The sequence below is a fragment of the Musca autumnalis genome, unplaced genomic scaffold (genome assembly GCF_047663935.1).
Source record: "Musca autumnalis isolate F117 unplaced genomic scaffold, ASM4766393v1 scaffold_1, whole genome shotgun sequence".
Taxonomy (NCBI): domain Eukaryota; kingdom Metazoa; phylum Arthropoda; class Insecta; order Diptera; family Muscidae; genus Musca; species Musca autumnalis.
Window position 1 is genome coordinate 214,155,125 of NW_027411644.1, and position 22,509 is coordinate 214,177,633.

At 35.8% G+C, this 22,509-nt stretch overlaps 1 protein-coding gene across 9 annotated transcripts in view; it reads right to left on the bottom strand.

Annotated features, from left to right (window-relative positions):
- Hmgcr (HMG coenzyme A reductase) overlaps positions 1 to 13,980 on the bottom strand; it is a 161,756-nt gene extending 147,776 nt beyond the window's left edge. For 2 of the 9 annotated variants that reach the window (XM_073960088.1, XM_073960085.1), the window contains exons 1-2: positions 13,886 to 13,958; positions 12,925 to 13,424 (exon numbers count right to left, since the gene is read on the bottom strand). The gene's annotated coding sequence lies outside the window, so the exon portion shown is untranslated. Of the gene's footprint in view, positions 1 to 12,924 lie in introns of all 9 variants that reach the window. The other 7 variants (XM_073960083.1, XM_073960086.1, XM_073960087.1 and 4 more) reach the window with 6 other exon arrangements.
- Positions 13,981 to 22,509: the final 8,529 nt, after the last annotated feature.

Sequence of the window (22,509 nt, forward strand, 5' to 3'; positions counted from 1 at the left end):
GACATAGGTCCATGTCTAGACATAGCCCACATATAAGGGTACAAACCGATCTATTTAAAATATATATTTAAAATGTTTTAGGCATCTTCTCCAACCTTGCCATTTCTTCCTAATTTACTACAATTCGGCAGATCAGTTTCCAAACATACATATTATCACCTTAGGTCTACCTTCATATTGTATATTCGACCTACCAATTCACATTAAACGGTCCATATAACTTTTTTCATTTTACGGTTGTAACATGAGGAAAATTTTCTGTCTTTCTTCCTTACTTGTAATCCTTCCCAGCACACTCATGGACTTGTACAAGAAATACCTTTATTAACAAAAAAAGGAAAATGTAAATTCGTACATAAAAAAATATGATAATCCAACATCTCCTGCTGCATACTTTGTTGACATTCTTGCGGGATTTCCCTGACAATTGTCTATCAAACGGAAGGACAGGAAATTAAAAATTACGAAACGCAATGGGAAATTTGTTATGAATGATAAAAAAGTTGTAAATTGAAATGTCTAGTCTGGTGGAAACTTTTATAGAAGGTACTGCGGTAATCGACGACAGAGAAAACAACAGAGAACATCTGATACACAACAACAAACAAACGTACGTAAGAAAATAGAAACAAATCACAAAAGTAAATAAAGCAGAAATAGGAAATAAAAACACAGAAATCCATATGACTCGTTCATGGACGTGGTTTGATTATGAATTGAGATGAATTCTCCCATTTCTTTCAGAAAGGGTATATAGGAGCACCCTTGCTTTCAAGAAGGGTCTATAGAAAAGCACATTTTCTTTCAGAAAGGGTCTATAGAAAAGCACACTTGCTTTCAGAAAAGGTCTATAGAAGCACATTTCGTTCAGAAAGGGTCCATAGAAGCACACTTTCTTACAGAAAGGATTTATAGAAGGCAACCTTTCTTTCCTTCAGAATGTTCGAAAATAATATATTTCAGTTAATCTAAATTCCCTTTACCACGTCCCTGACTAATTTCCTCATAACAAAACATAACGGTTCAATAGTATTATTGAAGTAAAAACATTGATTGAATTTCTTATATTAAACCACGTCTCAATCAAAGAAGAAACATGGAAATACTTTCAAGTGTCTGGGTATGGAAGGACCAATCAAAGGCAACTTTTTTAGTAGTAGAAGGGAAGGAGAAAAGAAAATAAAACAAGAAAATCATAGAGAATTTATAAAAAATCTTAAAAAAAAAACACTCAAAGAAAGATTATGAAAATAAAGTTATAGAGAAGAAGGAGGATATAAAAAAGTCCTTTAAGTGGAAGCAAATGCCATAAGTTGGGTCAACAGATGTTCCAGCAATTTCACTTCACAAAAATAAAAGAGATAAGGAAAAACTTTTGTTTTTGGTATTTGATGAAGGTTTATACCATCAATTTATTCTATGATTTATGTAATTTGGTAGCTTGTCCTTCTCCTAAATGGAGTGGTCATGAGGCAATCAAATGTATTTTTATTTTTTCAACATGTCTTTGTGGTAAACTTCCAGTACCACACAACAGCAGTTATGTGTAAAGAAGAAAAAGCAAACAAAAAACAAAAAACTCTTCACTTCACTTTGTTCCTAGCCGACAAATTTATGGCTAATTTATTTGAATTTTCATACTCTTGACTTCAAGCCATGTATATCCCACATAAATAACCGTTTAATATCCTCAAGGATGTGCAATGTGTAATTGTTCCTGGAATTGATTGGTGAAAGTATTCGAAATTGCATGGCTTCTTGCATTGTCCACCACAAATTGAGTGATTCGTAGCGGACACAGACAGCCACATTCACACACATGTTATTTTCTTAAAGGATCAAAGGTTAAAAAGGCAAAAGGATGTATGTTTGTGGAAAACAACAAAACTTTCCAATTTGTAACATATGCTGTGTAGTTAATTTACACCGAGTGTGTGACGAATTTTTTGTTTACTTCAGAAAATATTTGATTGATAAACTCTTTTAGGAAGGAAGGAAGGGAACAAAGTAGGAACTCTTTTATTTTCTTAACTGCTTTAAGAGGAAAAAAGATTTCAGAAAGGGTTTATATATGGGGATTTCTGAATGAGATCGGACACTTTTTCAAAATGAGGTTTTAGATGTCCTTTATTTTTTGCTATGGTGATGCCGCTCATCAGCAGAACATTTCAGCACATTTTCAGGTTTTTTGACCAACGGCTCCAGAGATATCGCGCCTTGAAAAAGTCGAATTTTGTAAAAACTATATGCAAAGAAATACTCATAAATTTGCACAGTAGGCTTGGATGCAATTTTCGCGATTTAAAATTTGAAATCAAATTTTAAAAATGATTGACCGCTTCGAAGTTCTTGAAATTTTTTTGTATTAAACTGCGATCAATTACAAACATTTTAAGTCGGGATTCGAATGATTACTATTTTTTCTAAATTTTTTAAAATTTAATAATAAAGTTTAAAAAATAATTGTTTTTTTTACGATATTTAAGATAAATTCATAAATGATACAACAAAGCAAATGTAAAAAAAATCATTTTTAAATTTTTTGGTAAAATAACAAATGTTTCACATTGGTATAAAGGAAAAATTGTATTGAAAAATTTTAAAAAAATTAAGAAAAATTAGTAGTCATTCGAATCACACTACCAAATAGGACTTACAATTTTTGTAATTGACCGCAGTTTAATACAAAAACATTTCAAAAAAATCGAAGGGGTCAATCTCTCAAATTTGATTTTAAATTTAAAATCGCGAAAATTGCATCCAAGCCCACTGTGTCTAAATGTTTTCTAGTTTTTGTTAAATAGCTGATAAAACATACAAAAAAAGATTTTTTCAAATTGGACCAATATTAAAGAAGATATGAGTATTTCTTTGCATATCGTTTTTACAGAATTCGACTAATTCAGGGCGTGATATCTCAGGAGCCGTTGGTAAAAAATTCTGAAAATATACTGAAATGTTTTGCATATGAGAAGCATCACCCCAGCAAAAATAAAGGAAATCAAAAACCTCACTTTGAAAAAGTGTCCGATTTCACTCAAAAACCCTCATATAGAGTACCTTATAAAAATTTGCAATACATACATATATATCTTAAAAACCTTCATAAAGGTATCTTATAAATAGAAGACTCTCTGTTGGTACTCTCTATACAGAATATGTTCTCTATTTCCTAAAACTCTATAAAGTCACCTTCCCAAATGTCACCTCTACATAGAGGACTTCCTAAAGATCTTTTATACATAGAAGACCTCATAAAAGCCTTCTATAAACATAGAAGACATCCTAAAGACTTTTGTAAGCATAAAAGACCTGCTAAAGGTCTTCTATACATTTAGACAGCATTTTAAAGGTCATTTAAACATATAGAAGTCTGCTAAAGGTCGTATATGCACAAAGAAGTCCTGCTAAAGGTCTTCTATACACATATGAGACTTGCTGTAGGCCTTCTCTGCATATAAAAACCCGTTAAAGGTCTTCTATACACAATAAGGACTTCCTATACACTAAAATGCTAAAGTCTTATATATAAGTAAAATACCTGCCAAAGGTCTTCTATGCGTAGATAATGTCCTAAATATGTCATCCACATAGAAGACCTCCTAATGAACTTCTTTACGCAGAAAACCTCCTTAAATTCTAGAGGGCTTCTTTTTAAAGCGAAGGTCTTAAAGGTCTTCTATAGACGTAGAAGACCCGATAATTTCTTAAAGACAAATAAACAACCTTTTAAAGAGTTTTTGTACAAATGCCCTGTTATAGGTTATCTATGTATGTATTCCCCAACAACAACAAATGCAGCATCTAACACCACATGGTGTTATTCAGTGCCCCCGAACTGCATCATTCCTGCAATTTACTTGCAGCGGTCGCCGTAGCAAATTCAGGGAAATTTTAGACTTTATGAAGCGAAAGAACATGGCGATCCAGGAAACAAAGCTTACCGCCCACCTGTAACTTGCAACGTTGCGAATATTACAAATTTTTGCGGATGGATCGAACAAGAACACCAGTCTGTTCAATACGGACCTATCACGCTCGAGCCTGACTCTAATGTCCATCTGTATACTGCGGGCGCCCACTGAGTTGTTTTGCGTTTGCCATTCTCCCTCATTCACAGTGTACGTGAGCAAAACACGACTGATAAACATCATGTGGTTGTTGTTTTTTCACCTATACATAAACACTTGCTTCAGTTTGATGGTATTCTGTTGGGCGACGCTGCTCTAATATATGGGGGGTAGCAGTCAGTTGTGAAACTTCCGATTTAGAGTTGCTGAACGTATACATCCTACCGATAAATAGCTGTACTCCAGGTTATAGACCTAACATTATCCAGGTCATAATCATCTGGTTTTGGGGACCTCGGAAACGACCAGAGGAGTATATTTCTGGCTGAGCAGATTGATAGCTCTACATTTTGTATGGGGACGCCCCTACCAGAATTAGCGGAGAGTGTCACAGTTCGCCAGATGTATGCATCGTGACACCTGGTCTGACAAATGACGTCACCTGGCAAGTTGCCAGTCGTTTCTCTTGGATGAGATCATCTCCACATAATTTTATCCGTCACAGACCACCAGATTTCATCACCTCTGAACGTGATTAGGAAATGGGCATCGTAGTAATCCCAGAGTCAGAGACCTGAGTTAACAGTTTGGTCGATGAAGAGTTGCAACATTGGAGCAGGAATAAGTGAATTGTGTACAACGGTTAAGTCACTCTCGAACCCTGGAAAGAAGGACCTCAGTCACGTTTGGCGACGTTAAGCTGACCGTCGTTTCTCTTGGCAGTCGTTTCTCTTGGATGAGATCATCTCCACATAATTTTATCCGTCACAGACCACCAGATTTCATCACCTCGGAACGTGATTAGGAAATGGGCATCTTCGTATCAACCGTAGTAATCCCAGAGTCAGAGACCTGAGTTAACAGTTTGGTCGATGAAGAGTTGCAACATTGGAGCAGGAATAAGTGAATTGTGTGCAACGGTTAAGTCACTCTCGAACCCTGGAAAGAAGGACCTCAGTCACGTTTGGCGACGTTAAGCTGACCGATCCGAAGAGATACACAATTATTTCAATCGATAGTGTACCGAGCAACCCAGGAGTTGCAGGGCGAAGAGAAGAGTGCAACGTCACATTAGATCTCTTACTGCCGAGGACGAACCACAAAAATTTAAAATGGATGATGTTGCGAATGTCGTTGGGCCCTGATGGTATCTCTATTTTAATGCTGAAACAGCTGAACGAGCCGGGAGTCGAGTATCCCACGGAACATCTTGCTAGCCACTCATGTCGTCCCCAAAGTCTGGAAATTGGACAGTGTGGTCCTGCTATTGAAGCCAGGCAAGGATGCCAACAAAGGTGAATCGTACAAACCGATTTCGCTTTTGTCGCCCGTGGTAAAGACCCTTGAGGCTTTAGTCCTCCCCACTGTCAGAAATAGCTATTCAGTTGCCGATCATGGGTATCGTTAGTAGCACTGCATGACAACAGCGATGCACGCCATCTCAACACATATTAGTCGAGGACTCTACCAGAGCAAACCGTGTGATAGAACAGTGATGGTTCCGCTTGACTTATGAAGAACCTTTGATACTGTCAAGCACTTCTCGCTGTTTGAGGACATCGAGCAGACTACGCTCCGGCCAAGCTTGAAGCGTTGTAAAATCAAGTCCAAGCCCCGTAAAGTGAAATAAGGGTATCTCCAAGGATGAGTGATATCTTCGGAGCTGTTTAACCTCTACCTCTCCAGTATTCCACCTCCTCTAGACGGCATTGAGTTCGTAATGTAAGTGGATGATTGATGATATTGGCGTAATTTGTGAAAGGTCGAACAACTATTTGACTGACCTTATCACCTTTTTCCACGCGACGAATATGCAAATATCCGCCACTAAATGTACGGCCACTCTGTTCACCACATGCACAGCAGAGGTGAGAACAGAGTTGAATGTCATGGTCGATGGTAGCAGAATTCCGACCACAAACTACCTCGAAATTCTAGGTGTAACATTCGACAGCATTTTCATGTTGTCCGCGGATGACACAGCTATCTGCTACAAGCTCACATGTAGGAATAAGGTCCTGAAGTCCCTAGTCGGCAGCACTTGGGGTGCAGATAAAGAAACCTTACTATGCTGTGCCAGAATGGTCCGCAAATATAATTGCAACGCAATGCAAAAATATTCAAACATTCAGAGTGCCGCCCCGAGAACTGCGACAAGGTGCCTGTTCATGTCTTCAGTGGACCATCTACATGAGGACACAAAGAATCTTCCTGTACAGCAACACAATGGCATGTTTTCGTTGCAGTACTTGCTCGGGTGTTACCCTGAGAGCCATCCAAATCACCCTATGGTGGATAGGAACCCCCACCCAGGCATGTAAGGAGGGATCTTCCAATGCTACACCAGAAAACCCCTAGATCAACAAGCATATCAATCAGGTTTAAATAGCATTCACACGGATGCAATCGATGATGCCATAAACAACTATAGTGTGAATGCGGTCCTCGGAGAACATCCCTCATCTATTGCAGCTAGGGAGCGTCAGCTGCCACCCAAACCAGATTAGTTATTACTCATCTACGCTCGGGATGGTGCAGCCGTCTGAATTCCTATGGGGCAAGGATCGATGACACTGTGCAAAACATTTGCCCACCATGCGGCATAGGCCCGCACGACCCTCTTCATCTACCATGCCAAACCTACTCAACTAACTCCAGTAGATCGGTGATTACATCCCATCGAAGCAGCCACTTCCTAAAACTGGAGTAGACCCAGGACCAGACTAAGCAGAAAATGAACGTACAAACATTAAATAAAAACACCATTACAACAACAACAATCCGTCATTCCATGGATTGTGAACATATTGTTGATAGCGCTTTAACAGGTGGAATCCGAAACCTTAAAATTATTTAAATCCCACAGAGCCATAAACCAATATTCTCTTGCGATTAAAGTCTATTTATGTTGTTGTTCTTGTTGTAGCAGCATATAATGCTGGGTTGGCAGCCGCTGGCCGAAACACTTTTGGTTTCGGGTCAATCCGGTAAGTAAGAACCCGCTGCCGTGGGATTTATGGCAGTTTCCCTTGACAATCGTGTTCGTTTCGGTCGAAGTAATGTTCTTAATTTTCTACAAAGATCATACTCACGGGCGCCTTCTGATGTAATAATAAAACCCTCAACGTAATGTAAGCGACATTTCGTTCTCATTTCAACCATGTTCGTACTCTTCGATAAAAAAGGAGGCGACTTATCGTTGACCTATGTATTATGAATCGGGCTGCACTCATTGCCTTGGGAATAGTCTCCCTGGTCCCTTCGAGAAGTTCGTGGGAAATATTCAATTTCTTTTGCTTTTTGTCACTTATTTTATTTCTTCATACACGAACTTTCGATACTAGGCAAACTGTTACAACAACCATGCTTTGCAATCACACAAGAAAGTTTAATTATCTTTAAATATTTGCAGATAATACTCAACCCTTTATTTGAAGTTATATGATAATGGGAAGGAATTCCCTCACACATGTATAGAGACATGCCACAATTACTTTCTATCTCACATGAAAAATAAAAACAACAACAACAAAAGAAGGCAATGCAAAACAAACACAAGGCAATAACAATTAAAAATGTAACTTGCTCTCTCGGTCTACTTTTATTGCTACTTAAATTTGTTTGTTTAAATTCATCAAGTTATTTTATGATGTCTTCCGCTTTTCATTTTCAAGAGTTACCAAGTTTTCTTTGTTGATTAAACAAATTTCATGCTAAATAACGAAAACAGCAACAAATTGTTTGGAAAAACCCATAAAAGGTAACCCATACATTGTAAAGTAGGCGCCAACATGAAATTCACACCTTCTACACACAGAATCCTTCCTTATGAAACGAGTGACTTCGTCTTATTGCTTTTCAATTATTATTTAAGGTAGCAACAACAACAGAAGCAGTACTAAAAAGGAAGCGTGAAGAGCAACATAAAAGGAAAAATAAAGAGTTGAGTGTCTAGGTAATCTACCTTTTTTGTTTGGTTATCTTCTCTTTACCCTTTAGGTTTATGACATTGTAAACACAGCAGGCGGTCATGCTGCTGTGTTAACCTCTATGGAGTTGCTTTTGTCTTCCTTAGAAGTATGTCCTATGTCTGGCTTATTGCCACCATTTCTTGAGCCCAGCATCATTTGGTGTATGCACGTAAATGTGTGTGTGTGCGAAGAAGTGACAAAAAAGTAGAACTTTAAATCTCATAAAAAAATTTATATCGAATTTCCTTTGCCTGTGCTGCTTGTTTTGAATGTAAAATCCACATCCTCCACTCAACCCTACTCATCCATACATCCATCTGCACATAAATTAAGATCTTCATAAATTTTCGCAGTATGCAAATACTAGAAGTAGGAGAAAAATGCTTTACAGCCGCTCTACATAAGGACAGTGGTTGAGGAACTTTATTTAAAACTTTTAAAAATTCAAAACTTTAACTACACTTTCCAGATGCAATGCGAAACATTTCAAATTTTAATTACGGAATTCCATTTGAAATTCGAGATACATATTTAAGTTTTAATTCAAATTTTTGAAATTCAAATTATTTAATATTTAATTAGAATTGATCCGATACGGCGGTCTTCTATTTTATAGAAGCCTCTATGGAGGTCTTCCATTCATTAACGGTGGTCCTCTATTCCATAGAAGCCTCAAAAGGTGGTCTTCTATTTCATAGAAACCCCGTAAGGTGGTCTTCTATTCCATAGAAGCCCCCTACGTTGGTCTTCTATTCCATACTAGCCCCCTACGTTGGTCTTCTATTCCATACTAGCCCCCTACGTTGGTCTTCTATTCCATACTAGCCCCCTACGTTGGTCTTCTTTTCCATAAAAGCCCCCTACGTTGGTCTTCTATTCCATAGAAGCCCCCTACGGTGGTCTTCTATTCCATAGAAGAACCCTACGTTGGTCTTCTATTCCATACTAGCCCCCTACGTTGGTCTTCTTTTCCATAGAAGCCCCCTACGTTGGTCTTCTATTCCATAGAAGCCCCCTACGTTGGTCTTCTATTCCATAGAAGCCCCCTATGGTGGTCTTCTATTCCATAGAAGCCCCCTACGGTGGTCTTCTATTCCATAATAGCCCCATACGGTGGTCTTCTATTCCATACAAGCCCCCTACGGTGGTATTCTATTCCATAAAAGCCCCCTACGTTGGTCTTCTATTCCATAGAAGCCCCATACCGTGGTCTCCTATTCCATAGAAGCCCCATACGGTAATCTCCTATTCCATAGAAGCCCCCTACAGTGGTCTTCTATTCCATAGAAGCCCCCTACGGTGGTCTTCTATTCTATAGAAGCCCCCTACGGTGGTCTTCTATTCTATAGAAGCCCCCTACGGTGGTCTTCTATTCTATAGAAGCCCCCTACGGTGGTCTTCTATTCTACAGAAGCCCCCCGTGGTCTTCTATATAATATCCTTTATCCATTTTGTTGCATGTTCCACTGTTGTTCGCCTACATTTTTACATTGTTGGCCTTTTACAAGTTTAATGGGGTCCTAGTGCATGCATCACAGCTAAACACACTATCTACCCTTCCTTTTTTCAAATATGTTGTATAGCTGCTGTGGCGGGTGGTTGACAAAGCCTTACAAAATGTCATCATAAATAAACTTAAACAAATCCAAGCTTCATAATAATGTCGCGCAGAGCCCACCAAATGAGCAATAAAATGACATTACAACTGGTCATGAGACATGCGGCAAAAGCATTATAATCTAGATGATGTGGCTGGTTGTAATTGGGAACAATGGGACATGGCATTAGTGAAACTTTTTTTCTTTTTTAAGGACAAAATTAATTCTTTAAAGTGGAGAAATGCTACTAAAGGCAGTTTGGAAGGAAACCCAATCCCAAGGCGATGGATTCTTTGATATCGAATTGAACCGGAACTACAGTACATCAACGTTCCGGCCAGCAGTTGCCACAACAGGCCCAACATCATAATAACTGTCTGGTCTTGGGGAATGTTAATGCTCACCATAAGTTGTGACATTCGGTCCTTGGCATCAATGACCCAACATCATAATAACTGTCTGGTCTTGGGGGATGTTAATGATCATCATGAGTTGTGACATTCGGTCCTCGGCATCAATGACTGAGAAGATTGTTAGCTCTACGCTTTGCACGGTCAATGAGAACGCCCCTACCAGACAGCGAACAGTATCACAGTCCGCCAGATGTAAGAATTGTGTCATCTTGTCTGAAAAATGACGTCACATGGCAACCTGATGTTTCTCTTGGGTCAAACCATCCCCCCATAAATGTCTTCATCAGCAGACCGCCAGATTTAATCACCTCTGAACGCCGCACTTCTGAGGCATCATCACTGCTGCAGCCGCTGGCTACATATTTGCTATTCGAATAATAAGTGTTACCAAATTCCCCAGCCAAACCTAGTGACCCCAGAGTTAGGGAGTTGACACTGGAAGTTTATAGGTTGGACGGGGTGATAACAAGCGGAACATGTGACTAGACTGAAGAGTTACAATGTTGAAGACAGAATTATTGAAGTTTGGACAACGGTTAAGTCGTGTTTGTACCCTTGAAAAAAGCAAAATAGGACCTCAGTCACGTTTGGCGACGTTACTGGTACGAATTTCATTTTAATTGACAATTTATCTAGCACCCTGGGAGTGATAGGGCGAAGGATAGAGTCCCACGTCGCATTAGATCTACTCGCACCGAGGAGGAACCATCACAATTTACAATGGATGATGTTGTAAATGCCTGTAGGAACACTGAATCATCCAATGCGTACAAGAACGTAGCTAGAAATGAATGTCAACACCATTTCGGTGGGTGGGTGTAGAGCTGGCAAACTATCGATAGTCCGACTATCCTTTTGATTGCTGTTGTAAAACGAAGTTTACGTCGGCTATCAAAATAAGTTTTTTTTGGTTATATGTCCCGAATTATTTAAAACATAATTGCTATTGAGCCCGATTAAAATCATAGTGATCAAAACGATAGTCCGACTATCATTAGTTTGCCAGCTCTAGTAGGGTGTGGTGTGTTTGGGTTTCCAATGAACAAAATTTGAACATTTGGGAGTAAAATATATATGACAAAACAATACCGAATGGGTCACCGGCAAGTTCTTGTGTCCTTTAAATCGTAAGACCCCGACAGTATTTCAATGGTAATGCTGAAACAGCAGTGAATCGTACGGACCCATTTCGCTTTTGTCGCCCGTAGCAAAGACACTTGAGGCTTTACTCCACCCCAGCATCAGAAACGTTGGCGATCATCAGCATGGCTTCCGTAAGCAGCACAGCACAAAAACAACGCTGCACACTGATTATATTTGATCGATCTTAAAACCTTTTTAATTTAATTTTTTTTATTTAACATTGTTACAACGCCAGGCAGGCCGTTAAAGTTACATAAAAACAAAATTGCTTAACTTATAATTAAATATAATAAATGAAGCAAATAAAAATATATCATGAAAATTAATTAAGAAAACAACCCAATATATGTACTGAAACTACTCTCAAAAACCATATAACAAAAAATTTCCAAATATTCGTCACTAATTATATGGGCTGTTCTGATTACCACATAGACGAGCACAGCGTTGAATGTCGAGAATTCCGACCATTAACTGCCCCCAATCCCATGGCAGCGGGTTCTTTCGGCCAGTGGCTGCCAACCCAGCATGAAACCTATGCTTCTACGTAGCTACAACAACTAACTGTCCCATGATTCTGGGGGTAACACACGTTGCCCGAGCATGCCGCAGCTATCTGTGACAAGCTGAGATGTAGGAAAAAGGTCCTCAGGTCCCATTTGCATGAGGACACGAAGATTCTTCCAGTGTGGCAATACAATGGCATGCTATCGTTGCAGTACTTTCTCGAGTGTTACTTAGAGTCACCTACTCACCCCAACCCAGGCATGTCATGAGGGAAGATCCCTCATGATTTATGAAAAGAAGTCCAATGTTACAAAACAGAACCCATAGATCAACATGTCTGCCAAGAGACCATACACAAGATGCAGTTGCAGATGCCATAAACAAACACTCGGGTGAATGCAGTCTTCGGAGTACATCCCCAATCAATTGCAGCTGAGGAAAGTCAGCTGCCATGACAAACCAGAATAGTTTTGGCTCAACTAGATTCGGTATGGTGCATCCGTCGAAATTCCAATAGGACAAGAACACCGTGCATAACATCTGTCTAGCATGCGGTAGAGGTCCGCACAATACTCTGCACCTTTTCAACTCCCCAATCAAACCTACTCAAATACCTCCAGTGCTTTGTGTTTACAACGCATCAAAGCAGCCACAGGAGATTAAGCCGGAGGCGGATTAAGCAGGAAAACATACAATCATATCATATGTAATTACAACAACAACCTTAAATATTTTAATTATAGGTATTCCATTTTTGGAAAAGATACCAAGACATTGTCAAGCGCATTGGGTGCTGTTTTCAACGACATACTTTCTTCCTTCAGAGGGATATTAAACCAGACATGCTCTAGGAGCATTTCTAAGTGCTATATGTTCTAAATACCAATTGAAGAATTTCAAGACGATCACGAATGTACAGCTCTTTTGATTTTGACATAATAAAATTGTTACCCGACAGTTTGTAGTTGTATACGTATGGAAAGTTTAGGCACTTTCGAGGTTTTTGTCTGGTCAGAAGTTTGAATGTGATTGCTCGTTATATTACACTTAAACGTGACCTCAGTGTTGACCTACATATATACGTACGTATAGAAAGTCTAACTTTTATGTTAAACATTAAATTTAGATTGAACTTAGGTACCTTCATATTTAACACTTAACTTAAAACAAAAAATTTCCATTGAATAAACATTTTAATACATATTAAATAAATATCACTTACCTTAGCTATTATAATATTATTTCCAAATAACAATTTAAAAAATTGGGATACTTTCGATTTCCTTTTCGGATGATGATGACGTATGTTTGTGATTGATAATAGATTTATGTTGCCTATATCAATTTCTTGTTATAAAAATATAGTTTCTTTTTACAATTATCACTTATTTGATAAATCAAAGTTATTTCATTGATGGTTGTATGGGTTTGGAAGATAAATGATTTTGATTGTTGGTCTTTCTTCTTTCACTGGATGTGTTTTTGGTTGTACGAGAGGGAGTGTGTGATTTGTTTATTAAATAACTCACGTAACTTTTTTTGTAGGGTTTTTAGGTGCTTCAGAGTAGGTTAAACTCAGACTCTTGTTGTTACCTCTGTTGTTTGTTTGGTTTTTTATGTTTTTTTTTTAACACACTTTTCCTTTTGTTGTTTTTGTTTTTGTTATTATGGGTCGTGTGTTGGACAACACAACAATATCAAAAAATAGCCAAAAACGAGAAACTAAAAAATCAAAAATTGTTGTTAATGTGATTCGTTGCCAATTGAATTATTATATAATTTTAAGCAAATCTTCCTCACAATTTGTTTCTTCTTGGGGATTTAATGATTATTTTGCTTGCTCTTGATTTGGTAATTTTTTTGTTAAAACACGTAAACACACACGTTGCGCAAAGATACCACAACAATATAAAATTTTTCTTCGGTCAGGAAAATTTATTTCTGTGGATATTTTACTTCTGTCAAGATTTCCACTCTTTGTTGTTGGATTACAAAACGACAAATGACTTTTGCCCGTTCCTTTGTTTGAAGTTTTAAAGAATATTCTTTTTTTTGCAAAACAACTATTAGAATATAATTATTAACAACTTTGTTGTTATTGAAGTTATATCCTTTTTTTCTATTTGAAATCACTTCTAACTTTTGCACGGCTGTTTTGTTATCAATTTTCTCCCGAATCTTACGTCTAACATTTACAGCTGTTCAGTTCGAACTGTCAAATAGAAAAATCGAAGCCGATTATTTGTGCTGTGCTCTGTTAACATGACAAACCGAATGTAGAGTTGTACAGTTCGAGCAAGTTCAATTGAACGATTCATTGAGAAAAGCGTATGAACTAGATCAGTCGATATATTTCACTGAACGAAAAATTAATGAACGATCAACGAAGGAACGGTATCTTTCATGGCTTAATAAGAAAGGTTAGCTAAAGCTTCCTGTCAATTTAATTTTTTTCTTTCGACTGTTCCTAAAACGTCAACACAATATACACAATCTTTGTATGTGTGTGTGCTGTTTGAATAATATGCCAAACAATTTTAAAAGCAATCGAATTTAATGGGTTTTAAAATAGTTTTTAGAACATTTGTATGGAAGAAATTTGTCAGCTTTTCATTGAAACAAAGATTTTATCATATCTACAACTCGATTATACAAATGCAAAAACAGTTGTAAAATTTTGAATGAAAATCGTCGATTTCTTTTTGTTTTCCGTTCACATATTTTGTTTTTGTTCATATTGTTTTGTTTTCAACACATTTCAATTATTATCTCACTTATTTTTACAAAAATGTCAAAAATTTGTCTTCCCTACTGTCTGCGAAAAAATTATGGACAGCTGGAAGACAAACGACAAATGTATGTATGTGTTAGTAAATCAGAGTTGTATTTGAAGACAAACTGTCTGGTGTAAACGCCTAGTTACTGATAATTGTCGGAAATTCTTTTCCTAACTATTTACAGATTCGCACTACACCTCAAACTAGAAAGTTGGTTCACTTTGGTGAATAAGGAGTTCAAAGAAGGAATAAAGCTAGGTACACATTGTCAGTTTTGAATGACAGCTTTGTTGTTGCTTGCTAGTGTGGCCGTTCATTTTTGTCATTCATCATGCAACCTCCAAATATTTTGTGGTTGCTGGACGGTTGGACAGTTATCGATAATTGCAAAAAATCGTCATTCAAAACTGAGAATGTGTACTGTACTTAAAGCTGGGTACACATTGTCAGTTTTGAATGACAGCTTTGTTGTTGCTTGCTGGTGTGGCCGTTCATTTTTGTCATTCATCATGCAACCACAATATTGGGCTGTTCCCGTACTTCATAAAGTGGTAAAAGTCGTAAAAGTTGTAAAAGTCGTAAACGATTTTCATATAAATTTTGTGTACGGGAACGCAAAATGTGTAAAAGTGGTAAAAATTGTAAAAACTTTTTAGTTCTGGAACAGAGCTTATGTTTTGTGGTTGCTGGACGGTTTGACAGTTATCGATAATTGAGAAATATCGACATTCAAAACTGACAATTGGTCTGTTCCTTTACTTCTGAAAATGGTAAAACCGGCAAAAGTAGTAAAAGTTGAAAACTGCTCCCATATGAATTGTATTGTGTCTGAAGTAAAGGAACGCTTTTAGAGTAAAAAGTTGTAAAACTTGAAGATTCTTGAACGTAAAGGAACAGGGCTAATGTGTACTGCACTTAAGACAAAAGAGATTAAACGATAAATATGAATAAACAAAACAAAAATAGAATGAGGTGTGAAGTGTAGGGTAATGGGAATTGACGGCCCACAAAATACTTCTGATGACGCCGTTGCCATATAAAGAAGCCGACGGTAATATTGTGTTAACGGCATTACTTGGACGTATTCAAGGGCGCCGAGTCATCAATTCCGTGTGATTAGCTAAAACACGTCATTTCCCGGTGACAAAATTAACGGATTACCCCTTCAAAAGAAATTGGAAGAATTGGAGTAAGAATTTCAATTTCCGGTCCACGCGAAGTCTGGAAAAATGGACTCTGTTCGACACATTTTAAATACAGTTGAAAACAAGTTTTTAGGTCCCTGCAAGCATAGACAAATGTAAGTCCAGTTCCACACTAGAGTGATTCATTGAAAAAATCATGAATTTATACGCCGCTATATCGAGTTCCATAGTCCCGGTCCTCACTAAAGCGATTTCATTGAAAATATTTTATGAAATTGGGTGTTCTCAGTAGTGCGATTCTCTAACTCATTTTTTGAGTTACCGACAATTGTCGGTAAAATTAAAATGCTTATAATTTCGTAATTACCGATGTTTTTCGGTAAGTTAGCGACGAATAAAAGCCAGTCGTAAAGTTCTACCGATAGCGAGAGTGTTGTCAACTTTTATTTCAACTTTTCATTTATAATTTTGCGTTTTAATTTTAACGATTTTTGTCGGTAACTCAAAAAATGTGTTAGGGAATCACAAAAACAGATGATTATCACACTAGTTGTCAAAACGCGATATTCTTAATAAAATCACATTCAGGAGGTAAACAAGCAATTCACAGTACTTGCTCTGTTCCAGAACCTGCAAGAAGCTACTATTTTTTACTACGATAACATTTTTTCCTTTATGTTATCGGAAAAAATAGTAAAAAATAGTAGATTCTTGCAGTACTGGAACAGACCAACTGTGTTATTATGAACAATTTTGAAGTTTGGTATGATTTGATGTAACACCTTCTTATTCCACCATGCTTCAGACATTCTCTCCGAAATCGGAACGAAATCTGAAAAATAGTATAGAAATCCATGGTAGAACAATAAAAGGTAGCTGGGTTGTAACGTTAGTGTCAAATTCCATACGACATTTTATATTGTTACGAATGTAACTGATAGGTCTAAGTTAATTTAGTTTAATTTCCGTTAATTTAAAAATTTGAATTGTAACGTAACAACAACTACCATGTAGAATTCTCTTCATCATTCTAGTTCTTACTTTACCTTTCTTTAATGTGCTTTTGTTTGTTTTGCCATAATCATGTAATTATCGTTTAGTTTGTTACTTCTTTATTTCTTGCATTTGTTTGTTGTTGTAATTACGTCATTAGTGTGCTTGTCCACTTGTATTGATCTTCGCCCATATATGTAAGTCTGGTTGTTCGCTTAGGGGGCCATCAGACCATCTGCTTTTTCACATGTATGTTGTCACTTTGAGTATACAAATATACAGAACAGCTGATGTCTTACATGTGAAAAAGCAGATGGTTTGATGGCGGCCTTATGGGTACTTTACACGATATGTATTTTACATATGGGTTGTCACTTTGCGTATACATTTTGTATATAAAATGTGACAACCCATATGTAAAATACATATCGTGTAAAGTACCCATTAGTGCGAATGTGCGTCTGTGTGTTCGCTGTACAGATTCGAGGTGTTGCCAGACGTGTTCTAGAGGATTCTTGAACGAGGGAATTTTGGGGATAAATACGGGTGGAAGCCGCAACGACGAGTTAGTTGTGTTTTAAGCGTTGAACTGAACAGAAGACTAGCCATAAATCCTCGACTTGATTTAATAAATCCAGTACAAATCTCATTGCATTTAGATATACATTTTGGAGGATTTAAATGGCAGTCAGCTGATCGAATCGAAACGTCAAAATAATTTTTTGTAAATTGAATTCGTCTCAAAAACATACGTCAAATTACAAATTTATTGTTTAATACTGTTTAATAAATAAACGAGTTATTTCGTTTAGACATCATAAGTATTAGTCTTGGTTGATTAAAATCAACTTTGTACATCAAAACAAATTTAATTTTTCCGCCCTGTTTACAAATTTTTACATTTTAAATTATTTTTAGTGTAGCAATTCACCGATGCATCTACCTTGTTTCTTGTGCCAGCTTGCAACTTTTTGTATTTTCTAGCAACATGTTGCAAAAAACAGAGTTGTATACGGCTTGTTTGCAAATTTTTACATTTTAAATTATTTTTAGTGTAGCAATTCACCGATGCATCTACCTTGTTTCTTGAGCCAGCTTGCAATCTTTTGTATTTCCTAGCAACATGTTGCAAAAAACAGAGTTGTATACGAGGATTTATGCCAGATTTAAAACAAATCCACTCAATAGGAGGATTTATTTTTGTATGGGAAATCTGGTAGATTTTGGCTGGATTTAGCAAATAAAACCTGATAATGCGCTAAATCCGGCTAATGGTGTCATATCTAAATGGCATATTAGCAAATAAAACCTGATAATGTGCTAAATCCGGCTAATGAGGTCATATCTAAATGGGCTATAATCCCGTAACAATATATTTATTTCTATTTCGATGTATATTAGAGATATATGTATTTTTTTTTTTTTTGGAAAAAATATATCATTCCGAAAAAAAAACTATTTTCCAGAAAGACTTCTTCATATCAATGATTTGTAACCTCCTCCAAGTCCGAACGACGAGCCGCACAATAAAACACCGCTTATAGAGGCGGTACAACGTTTGTGATTTGTGAGGTATTTTGTTAAATTTGAAAAAAAAAATAAAGCCCTAATGAACATGTGCTTCTTTGATTTCAAACACAAAAGATTGAACCAACTTCTTCTTTTTCAATGAATTTCCAGCGGCCCAAACATTTTTGCACAAATTCTACTTTCTGCGAGAAATCATGCATTTAATGGAATGATGTGGAAACATTCGAATTGAAAATGTAACGAATTTTTATTCATGTATTCCAAAATATTCAATCAAATGTGAAAAATTATAAGTTTTTTGAATTCAAATAATTTATAGATATTTCCTTATTTTGTTTACATATATCTTTGACAGTGACATTACAAACAAAAAGAATTTCTATGTGGTTGTTGTTGAGTTGTATTTTATTTTACCTTATATTTGTTCTACCATGATAGAAATCGGAACGAAATCTGGGGCTATGAAAATGTGAAATAAATACTTTTATAAAGGAAAAAAACTGTCAAATGAAAAATATTATAAAGCATGGTATAAGTAAATAGGTAGATTTAAATGAAAAAAATCTATAGAACCCTAGTTTTTCCTGAATTCATAAAACTTCAAAATTAGTAAACAAAAAGGCAACAAGTGATTTTGTTTACAAAATACCAATTTTGAGCATTTTATAAAAAACGCGAAAAATGTATGAAGGGCCAAGGTTTCTCCACATAATCGAGTTGTGGATATGATAAAATGTTTGTTTCAATAATAAGCTGAAGGATTTCTTCCATACAAATGCTCTGAAAACAATTTTGAAAATCATTGAATTCGATTGTTTTTAAAATTGTTGGCATATTATTCAAACATCACACACACATACAAAGATTGTGTATATTGTTCTGACGTTTTAGGAACAGTCGAAAGAAAAAAATTTAAATTGACAGGAAGCTTTAGCTAACCTTTATTATTAAACCATGTTATAAAGGAAATATTTTTCATTTCAAATTTTCATAGAACAAGAATGCAGCTCCTGTAGTGCGATTCTGTAACTTCTTAACGACAGAATTAACGACGAATGTCGGTAGTTAACGATAATTCTCGGTAAGTGCTATTCTGTAAATCAATTTTAACAATTTTTGTCGGTAAATTTTGTCGTTAATTACCGAAAATTATTGTTAAGTTAACAACCAAAAAAAAGTAATTGTTAAGACTTAACGACAGTACATTATTGCAATATTTTGCTGATTTTTTTAACAACGGCGTTTTTATATGAACATATGTTAATTCAATAAGGACGGTACAGAACCTAATTTCCGACTTATTAAGAAAAATCTTCTTAAGACATTTAGAGAAGTGTTAACTATGTAGGATAAAATAATACAGTTTCGCCACTATTGTGATTTCGCCAACGCCGACTTTATTGAAATTGCATAAAGAGAAAGATGTATATCGTGGATTAACTCATAACTTTCCCTTGGACGATCTGTATGTAGCATCAACATATGAAAGCTTATGTTTGGTTTACATTCGGCGTCTTTTCGTGATTTCGAAGGCGTTTCGTGATTTCGCGCGGAATCATGCAAAATTTATCATGATTTCGCATACAAAAATGAAATCATCTCATTTCGTGATTTCAGCGAAATCAACATCGAAATCACAGTACACATGATATACAACCCCGTTTTTGCCTAAAAAAGTACCAAAAGTTGCAACACTTTTCACGTATCACAATAAACAAGGTAGATGGTCAATTGCTGCAACAAAAAAAAATTTGTATCAAAATTTGTAAACAAGGTGAAAGAAATATTAAATTACTTTGTTACAATGCTATTTTCATTGTGTTATCGTACTTTTTTAATGGTAGTGCTAGAAAAAAAGAGAATTGTCAAAAATAGCTTCCCCATACAAATTTCTTAAAAAATACGGGAACGAAAAAATGACGGAAATTGCAATAACTGCAGCAGAAATGTCAAAATCAACGTATAGCTATCGTATCTAGGTACCAATTAACATGCTGCTAGTTTATACTAGGCCAAATTGTATTGCCAAAAATAGGAGAATAGGGTGTTATTCGGCGCTATTTTTGTTCAAAGAGAAGTGCAAATCTTGCTAGATTTCGAAGTACGGGAACACATTTTTAGCACTAAACGGGAAAACTGCTGCAAGTATTAATATTTTGCAAGTTCTGAACACAAATTTTATCTATCAAAATGTATTATTATGTCTCAACCACCGACGTAGCCAGGGGGGGGCCCGGGGGGCCCGGGCCCCCCCCCGATATGATTTTAGTTCCCATAGGATATTAGCTTATGTTACAAATTTTTTAATTTTTGAGTAAAATTTTAAGCTGTTTTAAATTGTTCAAGAAATATGTAAAGTAGTTGGAAGCATTACAGAGAATTATTTAACTACATTGGTATACTTATTGTTCAAAATATTTGAAAATATAAAAATAATTAACAAGTTAGGCTTTTTGAGCAATTTTATGCATAGTTCTTGTTAAGTTTTAAGGTGTTGTTTAAGCGTTTAATCGGAATTTTAGGGTAACAGTGTTACTGAGTTCAGAACAATACGTTTATTTGTATTTATTGAACGTTTGTTTGTAGGTCGAATACTTTGGCTTGGCAACATCCAGAAAAAAAAAATTTGCGATATTTTGCTTTTGAATTTTTTTATAAGAGCAATTCAACAATAAAATGTTTAATCTTTGTGGTTTTAATTGTTTGTATATTTTCTCTAACACCCCTGTAGGAAATGTCAGTAGTGAATCTATACTGACTTACTACTGACATTGTCAACAGTACTACTGACAAACTGTAGACAACTAATGTAATTTCCTATAGACATTTTGTATGAACGTGTCATTCGAAAGTCAGTACTGACAATGGAACTAGTATGTCAATAGTAAGTCAGTAGTTCCTGAGGAACCATGTGTTGACATTGGAGGTAGTGAGTCAGTATAGACATTGGAGGTAGTAAGTCAGTATAGACATTGGAGGTAGTGAGTCAATAGTACCAGATTTTCAATACTAATTTTTTTAGCTTATTTGGAACTTTTCATAGATAAAACAGCTATATAGAACGTTTAATAAGAAGATGAAGTAACACACTTGTTTAAATACTATATTTCATTAAAAATAAAACAAATAATATTGAAAATGCTAAAAATAAAAATGTACAAATTGCGTATTACAGTAATTTTATCTTTTTAAATGGCTAAGCCAAAGATTCCACAAAAGTAAAAATTAGTAAATAAAGACAATGTTTTCAAAGCTGCTTAAACATTTTAACATATAAATAATAAAAAACGTTTTCGTTTTATTTTCTTGGCCAAGTCGCATCAATGACTTGTCTGCTTAAAATAGTTCTTCTTCTGTTGCACTTAACGTTTTATCGGGCGATTTGCTGAATGTTGATATAACATCTAGGAATTGAAAAGAATAAACATGTATAAATAAACATAAATAAAAATATGTCCTTAAATTTGCTTGCCTATTACAGCTGTATAAAATTGGAAAAATCTCACAATCGATTTTTGCCAAATAATTTTTCAACATTGTAATTCATTATTATGTTTAGTTGCATTCAGCATTTCCAGCGAGACGGGACAATATATACACCAGGCTCCACAATCTTCTCTAAAGGTTCCACATAATGTCTAATTGTCGAAATTTCACCACAAATGTTGTTAGTCGCCTCAGAATTCGTACTTTGCTATAGAATTGTTTATTTTTCAAATGTCTTTTATATTTTCTTTTGCTCATACTTGTTATTGAAATTATATGCTTTAAGTTTTCACGATATTTTATTGATTTTTATAAAAACACTTTTTTCACCAACCGCAAAAATTATTTTACGCCAAACAATTAAGAAACTTAAAAATAAGATGCTTCGTTGGGCTATCATCTGTCAATATACACAATGCTTCTTATTATTAAGGTAAAGGTATCAATAGTTGACAACCTGGTGACAAAGTGTTGACTTTGTCACCATATTAGTAGACAAAGTGGCGACATGTCAACACATGACCCCACACTTCCTACAGGGACGTTTTTATAATGAACTATTTTGAAATTCATAACAATTACAAATTCTTTATTATGTTTGAAATTTGCAATAAAAAAACTATGTATATCAACCATTTTTTATGATATAATTTCTGTTCCACCGCAGTGTCGTAAATGTCTATTGGACAAAAGGATTTTTCTGTCGAATTTTTATGTTTTGTTCGACCTTTTGAATGTTAATAAAATCAAGATTATTGAGCTTGAGGTCAATGTTTATATTATATATATTTCATTAAAATCGGGTATATAAAGCGTGTTTGGTGCATCAAATACATTAATCGGAGGAAAATATATATGGGAGCTATATCCAAATCT